Raw genomic sequence first — 12,165 nt, forward strand, 5'->3', positions numbered from 1 at the left:
CCAGAGCCAGGGTTTTGTGCGTCTGCTGCTGTTGCTTGCTGGGTGACGTCAGGTCGTCCGAGCTATAAAGGAGAGCAGGCAACGCCATTACCTCAGTCTTTCTTACCGTGGAGCTGATAGCAGAAGCAGTTTGCAACAGTGCCGGTCGGCTGCTTCCAGATTTTCAACTTCAGCTGTAAACGTCTAAAGCTAAGTACCCCGTTGGGGATCCTTCCTTTTTCTTGCACTAACCGATGTCTGAAAAAGTCAGTAACTGTCTCGCCTGTGGAAAGCAAATACCACACTGAGACTTCCATTCTTACTGCGTCACTTGCTTAGACCCAGATCACAACGTACCCCGCTGTTGGGTCTGTGCTGTCTTTAAAGCTAGAACTATTAGTCATAGAGCTCTGTTTGTAGCCAGTTATTTTCGTCTTTCACCTCCGACTACTGATATGGCATCCATCAGTCAGCAGATCTTCCAGACTGAGCCTTCCGATGACACCACCATTAAACAGGTCATCAGTTCTTCGGAAATCAATGAGGCGCTTTCGCAGCCCCTGATGCCCGACTCGATTTCTTCGCAGGCCTCTACTGAGACCCTTTCGGAGTCCTGTATGCTACAGATGTCTGCATAGTCTATCAAGCCTTCGTCTGATGTCCTTCAAGGATGCATCTGCAGTCCTTACATATGGGTTGTCCTGCCTCAGGCAGCCCTTTGGTTGGCCGGATTCCAAAGTCTGGGTCCGGCGTCGGCTGATGTCGCCCTTTTCCTGATGTCACAGCGCTCGGGGTATAAAAACGTCAGTCGACGCCATGTTCCTCAGTCTTTCTTGCCGCAAGGTGCCCGAAGCAGAAGCAGTTCGCAAGTGCCGGTCGGCCAGCAACTGTGATTTCAGCTACCGAAGACTTCAAAAAAGCTAAGTACCCCGTTGGGGACTCTTTCTTGCCTCAGCCGATGTCAGATCAAACGCTTAAAGTTAATAATTGTTTGTCTTGTGGGAAACAAATACCTCATAAGGATTTCCACTCTTACTGCTTACCCTGCCTAGGCCCAGACCATGACGTCTCTGCCTGTTCAGCCTGTGCTTCCTTCAATAAACGCACTCTTAGGCGTCGGGCAGAGTTTGCAGAGGAATTTTTTGGGGATCATTTTTGTTATATCATGCCATCGGAGCTTCTGACAGCACATTTACCCAAAAAACGAAAGGATAAGGACTGGCACATGCGGTTCCGGCAGACTCCACGCCTAGGCCTACCGCGAGTGTCTCGGTCTCTTCTGAAGCCATATCTCTACCGCTTCAGACCGATGACACCGCACAACTGGTAACTTCGGTACCAGAGGCCATCCCTGAGTCGGTCATAGAATTTCCGTCTGAAACCGGTGCTCAGGAAATTTCCGACACCATTTCTGTGGATAAATCTACCCCAGCACGTGGGGCAGCCAGGCCTCCTGTATTCATGTCCATTAAGGCCTTTACACGGGCTAAAGCTGCTAAACAGCCAAAATCTCTCCCTCCCAAGGCTATTCCTCAGGGATCCACTACCAGTTCACAAATCTTAACCTTGGCTGAGGACCTTATTTCCTTAATCAGGGGCTCTCAGCCACATCCAGACAGGGGCTCTCAGCCTCCTCCAGGCAAAAGGCCCAGGGTAGAGCAGACAGATCCCCAGTCTTCTGATGAGGCCTCAGATGAATCTGTCCTTCGGACTACCAGGAGGAGGCCCTTCCGGCCTACGAGGATTCTGATGCAGAGGAGTCTATTCCCTCGGCCTCCCCACCCGAAGAGTTTTCCTTTGGGGAGACCCTTCACACCATGAGAGAGCATTTCAAATGGCAAGGCCAGGAATTCTCTGACTCCAGAAAGAGGTTAAGGACCTTTTTACATTTACCTCAGCATAGACCTTTGGCTATTCCTCCTGTTTTGAATGTTATAGAGGATGTGCACTGTGAGTCTAGTACTTCCCCTGACTCCCTTCCTCCGGCCCCTCTCAAACCTGATAGGTACTACTGGGTCCCGGACTCACATCTATACCTTTACAAGGGCCACTCTGCTGACCCAGAAACCATTTCCCAGGGCCCTAAAGGGGTTACAACTACCACTGCCAAGAACCCACTTCCTTCTGAAAGGGAATCCAGGGCTTTAGAGAGATGGGGTAAAAAAGTGTATACTACTTCCACTCTTTCTATGAGAGCATTAAATTGTCAATTCCATATGATACAGTATCAAGAGTATCTGTTAGATGAATTGCATAAAAAACTATCCTCTCCTGAACCCCTTGACCGCAAGGCCCTTCAGGATCTGGTGCATAACTCTCAACAGGTTAGCAACCATTTCTTACAGTGTGGTTATGATGCCTTGGAAGCTTCATGTAGGTCAGCAATGACAGGTGCAGTTATACGTAGACATGCTTGGCTGAAGGAACAAACACTGCCAGATCATGTTAAAGCAAAGCTTCTGGATGCACCACTGGAAAAACAAAAGTTATTTGGTTCCACGGCTCAAGAGGTCTTAAAGAAATTTGAAGAAAAGGCTAAATCAGTTCAAACAGTCAAAGATTTTCTCCAGGTCCAACCACCTAGATTCAGCAGAAATTGGCCTTCTAAGAATTGGTCTTTTCCGGACACAGACAGATTTCAGAGAGGGAAAAACTGGCGTGACAGAGGTAGAGGGCAAGCTCGAGGCTCCTACAGAGGACGTCAATGGCAGCCTCCTACCCAGAGAGGTAGTGCAGGACCTACATCTACTGCACAAGGACAAACTCAATGACTTGGCTTTGACTCCGCCAACCAGGGCTCAATTGGAAGCACCTTTGGGCGGAAAGTTATCTTTATTCTCAGAAAATTGGCACAGTATTACAAAGGACAAATGGATACTGCAAATAATAGACAAAGGATACAGATTACATTTTCATACATTACCAAGAAGACAAGGCATGCCAAACCTGCCACCAAATCAAAGGGCAGAGGCTTTCAAGCAGATTTCCAAACTACTACAAATGAAGGCAATAGAAAAGTAGAAAAGGTTCCTTTCACAGAGCAAGGCCAAGGATTTTATTCCAGACTATTCCTTGTTCCAAGAAAAGAAAAGCAATGGAGGCCTATTCTAGACTTGTCCGCACTGAATACTTATCTCATCGTGCCAAAATTCAAAATGCTGACCTTACAGCAGCTCCTTCCCATGCTGGGCAAGGGGTCCTGGCTGGTAACTCTAGACCTCAAGGAGGCATACCTGCATGTCCCTATCAGACAAAGTTGCAGAAGACACCTCAGATTTCTTGCAGGTTCAGAGCATTATCAGTTCTCAGCATTGCCCTTTGGCTTATCTACTGCCCAGAGTATTCACGAAATGCCTGGCATCAGTAATTGCACATTGCAGACTTCAGGGGATTCAAATATACCCATACCTGGACGACTGCCTTATACAAGCGGACAGCCAACAAACATTGTTAAAACACTTGAGCTATGCCATCCGCCTACTACAGGCCTTGGGATACACAGTCAACTATCAGAAATCAAGACTTGTTCCATCCCAAAGAATAATTTTTCTGGGTGCAAAGCTGGATACAAGCACCCAAATGGCTTTTCTCACAGAAGAAAAACAAGAACAAATACCGGATTATTTCAAAAGTCTGACAAGACAAACCCAGCTGACTGCAAGGAAAATCCTGCAGGCCCTGGGTTTCATGGCATCTTGCATTCTGCTGATTCCACAGGCAAGACTGCATATGAGGAAACTGCAATGGTACCTAAGGAGTCTATGGTCTCAACACAGTCACAGCCTAGAAGTCTTGATCCCCCTGATTCCATGCCTTCAAAAGGAATTTCTGTGGTGGGCACAAGCAAGTCAGTCAAACATGGGTCTGCCTTTCAGCAAGCCTCATATCAGCCAAACCATTACAACGGATGTCTCAGACCATGGATGGGGAGCGCACATGAAGGGCAGATGTATTCAGGGGCAGTGGACTCAAAAGGAATTGTGCCTGCACATCAACCAAAAAGAAATGCTGGCAGTGATGCATTCAATCGAGGCCTTCAGACATTTCCTGCATCAAGGCCACCTGCTAATAAAGACAGACAATACCACAGTTATGTGGTACATAAACAAGCAAGGAGGTACCCATTCCTACCCTCTTTGCAGGCTGGCAATGAATCTTTGGGAACTTTCCCTAAAACGCAATATACAACTGCATTCCCAGTTCGTACCAGGAAAGGAAAATGTACTGGCGGACAGCCTAAGCAGAAACACCATGGATCCACACGAATGGATGTTGCATCCAGACATTTTTCTTTAGATAACGCAATCTTGGGGAATGCCGGACATAGATCTTTTTGCCTCCCCCCACAACCATCACCTGAAGAAATTCTGCACAAGGACATACCATCCCCAAGCATGGAAGGTGGACGCCCTATCCTTCAGCTGGAATGCTCTAACAGTATATGCATTCCCACCTCTTCCGTTAATGAACAAGGTCTTACTGAAGATCAGGACAGAACAACCAAAAGTGATTCTGATAGCTCCGGACTGGCCAAGACAACACTGGTACCCACTGTTAAAAAGCATGGCACGCACGAACCCGTGGCCCCTACCACAATGGCCACTTCTTCTGACACAGCACAACTACAAAACTCTGCACTCCAGCCTGAAAACCTTGCAACTGACAGCCTGGAAAATACCTTGACTCCTCCCCAGGATAAATTATCCAAGAGGGTAAAGGATATCATCATGGAAGCTCGGCGGCCTTCCACAAGAAAGGCATATTCAGCAAAATGGAAAAGATTTTGAACCTGGAGCACCGCACAGGGTCAGGATCCGACAGTGATGAGCATCCCACATATCCTTGAATACTTGGCAGAAATGCTCCACAATGGCCTTTCTTACTCATCCATAAAAATCCATGCTTCAGCTATTTCAGCAGAGTACAGCACTGATCCACCTGTCTTTTCTCATCCTCTGCTAAGGCAATTTCTAAGAGGGATAAAAAACATCAACCCTCCAAGGACACCACCAGTGCCTACATGGGACCTTAACTTCATGTTGGAAAAACTAACGCTACCCCCATTTGAACCAGCAGCATCTGCAGAACTGCAATTCCTGTCTTGGAAGACTGCCTTCCTTCTGGCCATAACTTCAGCAAGAAGAGTATCTGAGTTGCAGGCCCTTATGGCAGTACAACCATTTCTCATTTTCCATAAAGACAGAGTCTCTTTGAGAACCAATCCCTCATTCATGCCAAAGGTGGTATCCAGGGTCTCACTGAACCAAGCTATCCACCTGCCTACTTTCTTTCCAAATCCACAAAATAAAGGAGAGAAACTTCTGCATACCCTGGACATTCACAGACAGTTGCGCTACTACTTGGACAGAACTAAGGCTTACAGAAAAACTGACCAACTGTTTGTAGCATACGCTGCTGGTGTACAAGGAAGAGCAATTTCCAAACAAACGGTTTCAAAATGGATAGGAAATTGCATTTGATTATGTTACTCTCTTCATGGAAAAGCAGTGCCAGCTACCATCAGACCTCATTCCATCAGAGCAACAGCCACCTCCACAGCCTTCTTAAGAGGGGTGGCTACAAAGGACATTTTAGAAGCTGCTACATGGAGCTCTGTGCATACATTTTCCAAGCATTACAACATGCCTTTATATTCCAGATCCAGAGCAGGCTTTGCTACTACAGTCCTGCAGGGCATGTTAGCTACACCATCCTTTTCTTAGGTCCTACCACCCCCAGCTTGGCTATGGTATTCTACCCATATGTAAGGACTGCAGATCCATCCTTGAAGGACATAGTACAGTTTTGTACCTACCATAAATGTAGATGTCCGATAGGTATGCATCTGCAGTCAGGTTTTCCCTCCCTCCTACCCCTCTGTGGTATTCTTTGGGTACCTACCCCTCCTTTTAGCTAGCTGGGGTTATCTTTTATGGTGTATTTGTTATTTATTGGTTTGCATGATTGGAATTTAATCATTTCTCCAAAAGTTAGCCTTTTTTAGAGGGCACCTGGCATCTGGGGCAAGAAAAACTGAGGAACATGGCGTTGACTGACGTTTTTATACCCTGAGCGCTGTGACGTCGGGAAATGGGCGACATCAGCCGATGCCGGACCCAGACTTTGGAATCCGGCTGACCGAAGGGCTGCCTGAGGCAGGACAACCCATATGTAAGGACTGCAGATGCATACCTATCGGACATCTACATTTATGGTAGGTACAAAACTGTACTTTTCGCCCTTGGTTGGGTCTGGAGCCGCTAAGCAGGCACTGGCTTCTGAGGATACTGCTCGCACTTCGGATTTCACTTCAAGGCTTTTGCACTCTGTTCCGACTAACACACTGATGGCACCGAGGGATACCCTTCAGGCCAGACTTAGACCCACTCCAAAGAAAACAGCTAAAAGTCTCCATTCCACTACCCCGCCCCCTCCTCAAACTAGAATGCTTAAAATAGTGGAGGATCTCACCACTTTCATCCGGGGTAATCAGGCCACTCCATCGAAAAGGAGAAGGGATCCTTCTCCAGACATACTATCTAATTTAGACTCAGAGGGATCTGATACCTCTGTTTTGGAAGAGGAAAATTCTCTTACTGTCTATGAAGACTCAGATGCAGAAGACTCTATTCCTTCTGCATCACCTTCGGAGGACTTTTCCTTTGGGAAGACCCTCCACACCCTCAGGGAACACTTCCAATGGTAATCAACGGATTTCCCTCAATCCATGAAAACACTAAGTTTCTGGACCTACCCCAGCACAGGCCTCTGGCCATCCCACCCATCTTGGAGGTGGTAGATGAGGTTTACCAAGAATCCAGCCTTACCCCTGACACCCTTCCATCTCCCCCAGAAAACCTGACCGGTACTACAGGGTACCTGACTCACATAAATTCCTCTACAGAAATCCTGTAGCAGATCCAAAGGTGATTACTCTGGGACCTAAGGGAGTTGAGGCTTCCTCTGCAAAGAATCCTACTCCCTCAGACAAAGAATCCAGGACCCTAGACAGATGGGGTAAAAAAGTATATACCTCTGCAACTTTAACTATAAGGGCTCTCAACTGTCAGTTCCATGTGTTAAAATATCAACAGCACACTTTGGAACTTTTGAAACAGAAATTTCCTGCTTTACCAGATTTTACCAGTAATAAAGAGATAGAAGAATTACTGCACTCTTCATCTCAGGTGGCAAAGCACTCCTTGCACTGTGGGTTTGACGCCCTATAAGCTTCAAGCAGGGCAGCAGTGACAGGATCTGTTATCAAGGAGACATGCATGGTTGAAGGAACAACCTCTCCCTGATCATGTCAAAGCTTTAATCATGGATTCACCTCTTGACTAAGACCGCTTGTTCGGAAAAAAACTGAAGAGGTACTCAAAAAGATGGAAGGCAAAGCAAAATCGATTCAGACTGTTAAAGGTTTCCCTTCAAGTACAACCTCCTAGGTTCAGAAGAAAGTTTCCCTCTAAACACTGGTCCTTTCCTGCACCAAACAGGCAGGTACAAGGCAAAACCCATAGGGACAGACCCACCAGGGCTCAAACTCAGGGCCAGCAAAGAACTAAACAGTGGCCCCCCTCTAACTCTAAAACAGGGAGTTCAAAAACAACAATGTATGCTAAAAACTCTAAATAACTATCTTTCCCATTTCTGCCTGCCCTCCACCACACCAAAAGCTAGGAGGAAGGCTATCTCTTTGCAGAGAAAATTGGAACTTTATAACAAAAGATCAATGGGTCTTAAAAATCATTGCTCAGGGGTACAAATTCAGTTTCCTAGAACTACCACCTCCAAGAGGGTGCCCAGACCTACCCCCAAACCAGTGGGCAGAAGTACTAAAACAAGTGCAAAACTTAATAGCCCTAGGGACAGCAGAACCTGCCTCCAGAACAAGTTGCAAAAGGATTCTATTCCAAATTATTCCTTGTTCACAGGAAAGAGGGAACTTGGCGTCCCATCCTGGGCCTATCCTTCTCGATACTTTCCTGGTAATCCCCAAATTTAAAATGCTTACCTTACAACAGCTTCTACCTATGCTACCAAACAAAGCTTGGAAGGTCACCTTAGACCTAAAGGATGCTTACCTGCACATCCCAATAAGGGAATCATGCAGAAAATTCCTGCGCTTCAGAACAGTATCATTACACTTTCAATTCTCTGCTTTGCCATTTGGCTTATCTACTGCTCCCAGGGTATTCACCAAATGTCTAGCTCCTGCCATTGCCTTTTGCAGGCAAAACGATGTACAGATTTACCCTTACCTGGACGACTGTCTCATCCAGGAAGACTGCAAGGAACTGCTCCTGCAGCACCTCTCATTTGTAAAAACCCTTCTCACCTCTCTGGGGTTCACTGTCAACCAAAGCAAATCAAAACAGACACCTACCAGGAAAATCATATTTCTGGGAGCCTTGTTGGACACAAAAGAGCAAATGGCCTTTCTGTCCCCAGGCAAAACAGTTTCCTACCAAATAACTTCACTACTCTGGCCTCCCAAACCCAGCTTTCTGCCAGGAAATTCCTGCAAGCTCTAGGGTACATGGCCTCATGCATCCCCCTGGTACCTCTGACCAGACTACACATGAGGAAAATTCAGTGGTACCTCAAGAATCTATGGTGTCAACACTCTCAACCTCTGGACACCTCCCTGCCTGTGGTCCCTTGCAAAAGATCAGAGTTCCTCTGGTGGACCCCGGCCTGTACTCTGAACAAAGGACTTCATTCACCCTCTGTCCATCAGACGAGACCATAACTACAGATGCTTCAGACATAGCCTAGGGCACCCACCTGGAAGGTAGATGCGCCCAAGGTCTCTGGGATGCTCAAATACTACCCTTGCACATCAACCAAAAGGAAATGATAGCAGTGCAAAACTCTCTGGCATCCTTCAAACCCTACCTCGAACCGGGGGTTCTTGTCATAAAAACAGACAACACCACAGTCATGTGGTACATCAACAAACAAACAGGGAGAGACTCAATCTTACCCCCTATGCAGACTAGCCATGAACCTGTGGCTAGCAGCCTCATCCATTGGACTACATGTTATAGCACAATACCTACCAGGCATCAACAACATCCTAGCAGACCACTTAAGCAGAAACCTGCTGGACCCACACGAATGGCAAATCCACAGAGACATTTTTCTGCAAATTGCCCACACATGGGGACCCGCCCAGGTGGACCTCTTTGCCTCTCATTTAAATCACCAAGTACAGAAATTTTCCACCAGGGAGTACTATCACCTGGCCTGGAAGGTCGATGCCCTGACCTTCCCTTGGAATACCCTCTTTGTGTATGTATTCCCACCTCTTCCTCTCAGTCCAAAAGTATTAATCCAGATAAGGGAGGAAAACCAAAAGCTATACTCATTGCCCCAGAGTGGCCCAGACAGGCTGCGTCTGTCCAGCCCTATAGCAGATACCTCTGATACCTCACCTGCTAAACTGGAGGGGGGGGGCAATGCTGCACCCAGACCTTCAAGCACTCGTACTCTCAGCATGGCTTATTCTACCATAACCAACAAGGAATCTATGCCAAGCAAGCAAGTCCTTGACATCATCACAGAAGCCAGAAGGGCCCAGCACCAGAAAATCTTACATTGGAAAATGGAAAAGATTCTGCTCCTGGAGCCAGTCCAAGGGGGCAGGCATTCATCTGCCCTCCATTCCTCTTATTCTAGATTATCTGGCTGAGTTTCTTAAGGTCTCTCCTCCTCCTCCGTAAAGGTCCATGCCTCTGCCATGTCAGCACACTTTGATACAGAACAGCCATTGTTCTCCCACTCTCTTATCAAACAATTCCTTAGAGGAGCCTCTAACATCAGGCCTCCCAAAAGACAGCCCACCCTAGCCTGGGATCTGAACTGTGTTTTAGAAAAGCTTACTCTGCCCCCCTTCAAGCCTGCAGCATCCACAGAATTTAAAGTACGTCTCTTGGAAGACTGCCTTTCTCCTGGCTATTACTTCAGCCAGCAGAGTGTCGAAGCTTCAAGCTTTAATGGCTATTGTGCCATTTATCTTCCATGCAAACAGGGTTTCCCTGAGTACCAACCCCTCCTTCATGCCAAAGGTTGTTTCAGATGTTACCCTCAACCAGGCCATCCACCTTGCCACCTTCTTCCCTAACCCTCAGAACAAGGGGGAAAAGATACTGCATTCTTTGGATATGCACAGGCAACTCAGATTTTATCTGGATCGTGCAAAGACATTCAGGAAAACTGACCAGCTCTTGGTCAATTGTAAACCAGGGGAAACCAATATCCAAAAAGACCATTTCCAAATGGATAGCACTCTGCATCCAATTGTGCTACACCTTGCATGGAAAACTTCCTTCTAGGACCTTCAGAACCCATTCCACTAGGGCAACCTCTACTTCCACAGCATTCCTTTAGAGGGGTACCCACCAAGGACATCCTGGAAGCTGCCACATGGACTTCATTCCACACCTTCACCAAGCATTACCATCTGAATCTGTGCTCAAAAGCTAGGGTTGGGTTTGCCTCTGCAATTCTGCAGGGCATGCTCTCCCAATCTTAAGTTTATATCAACCTTCCACCCTTCTACTCAGCTTTGGGAATCTTCCCAGTGGTGATGACTGCAGCAGTGAGAAACCAAGAACATAGTACAGTTGTGTACACTTTACCATAAATGTAGATGTTTGAGTGTTCTCACTGCTGCAGTCATGCTTCGCTCCCTACTTCCCCCTGATATCTGCCGGGGGGGGGGGGGGTCACTGACCCCAGGACTACTAATAATTATTAAAATTGGACTTATTTGGTTGGTTAAGGCAAAAAAAAAACTGAGGTAATGGCGTTGCCTGTTCTCCTTTATAGCTTGGACGACCTGACGTCAGCCAGCAAGTGACAGCAGCTGACACACAAAAACCTGGACTCTGATATTCGGACCGACTAAGGGCTACCACAGCATGGATAACCCAATGGTGATGGACTGCAGCAGTGAGAACACTCGAACATCTACATTTATAGCAAGTGTACACAGCTGTACCTTGACACTACAAAGTGTTTTGCCAAAAGGGCTGCATGCCTTAGCTGCAAAACTATTGGTTACATAAATGTGTTGTCTATTTCTGTTTATTAAATAAGTTCAGTGATCAGGTGATTTTATTTAAAATGGCAGAATTTGGAGTAGTTTTCCCAGATTAGTGCAGTTTACCTTTCTGCTGGCCGTGACCCTCAGTTAGACCTTTTAATGGTATATAAGCTGGTGCCCTGTTGAGCTGTCATTTTTTACTTTGATACAAGCTAGAAACTACCTGCAAAATGATATGTGCATCAAGTTATTTTTGCTTTGTCGCTTCCTAAAATTCTATGTTGCTACTGTTTTCAGTCTGTTTTTGGTTGTATTTTTCCACTGCTGTTATGGTACTTAAAGCAAAGTTAAAATGACTTCAGCAGGCACATACATGGTTTGCAGGTGCTGCTTGCATTTAGAGATGATGGATCTGTTTTTAATGTGTAATAGCAATAACAACAAGTTTCACATTTCGCTTATTTTGGAAGCCAAGAGGTGTGCAAGTGCCTAGCATGCTAACTTCATGCAGAGAAACTGTGTACCACTTAGTCAGTCCTAACCTGAAACAAAATCCTTTGGTGTTAATGACATATTTGCCAACCGTGTGTGTTCCCACCATGACTTTGAAATCATCTAGTCATACAGCAGCCAGAAATGGTTTGTAGTAATCCTAATAAACTAGCAATCAATTCATCACCTATTCTGTTAATATAATGCAAAACTGTACCATTTCTAAAGGCATCATAAGTGAAAAATGCACACTGATTGTAATCCAGTAAATGATTTGAATTCAGATAGAAGAAAGTCCGCAGAACGTCATATTTGAGAACAGAAATGCATTTGTGACTCAGATAGATGTGAAGGATCATAGGAAGTTACTTGGCTAATGGCCATAGGGCCCTTACAAGCCAAGCCAAGTTCTTACCATTATTTCCATGATCAGCACCTGTTGCCCCTATCCGAAAGGGACACAGATGGAACACAGAGGTGAATTTATGGTCACCCATCCACTTGTCCAGTTTGCGTTTGAAGAAGGCCAAAGAGGTGCTCTGTTTGACATGAGTCTGTTATCTAAAAGTGTGTGTGTGTGCTTGCATGGAAAGTGAAGAAATGGAGTCTCCGTATTTTACAAAACAGTTTGCTTTCATACT

At 46.1% G+C, this 12,165-nt stretch overlaps 2 protein-coding genes across 2 annotated transcripts in view; both read left to right on the forward strand.

Moving 5' to 3' along the window:
* Positions 1-12,165, forward strand: part of LOC122803461 — a 1,126,946-nt gene that overhangs the window by 689,344 nt on the left and 425,437 nt on the right. The gene's annotated exons all lie outside the window — the stretch shown is intronic.
* LOC122803462 (interleukin-10 receptor subunit beta-like) overlaps positions 1-12,165 on the forward strand; it is a 1,132,032-nt gene that overhangs the window by 331,000 nt on the left and 788,867 nt on the right. The window lies entirely within an intron of this gene.

This window comes from Protopterus annectens, chromosome 5.part1 (genome assembly GCF_019279795.1).
Source record: "Protopterus annectens isolate FY-2018-M chromosome 5.part1, PAN1.0, whole genome shotgun sequence".
Taxonomy (NCBI): Eukaryota; Metazoa; Chordata; order Ceratodontiformes; family Protopteridae; genus Protopterus; species Protopterus annectens.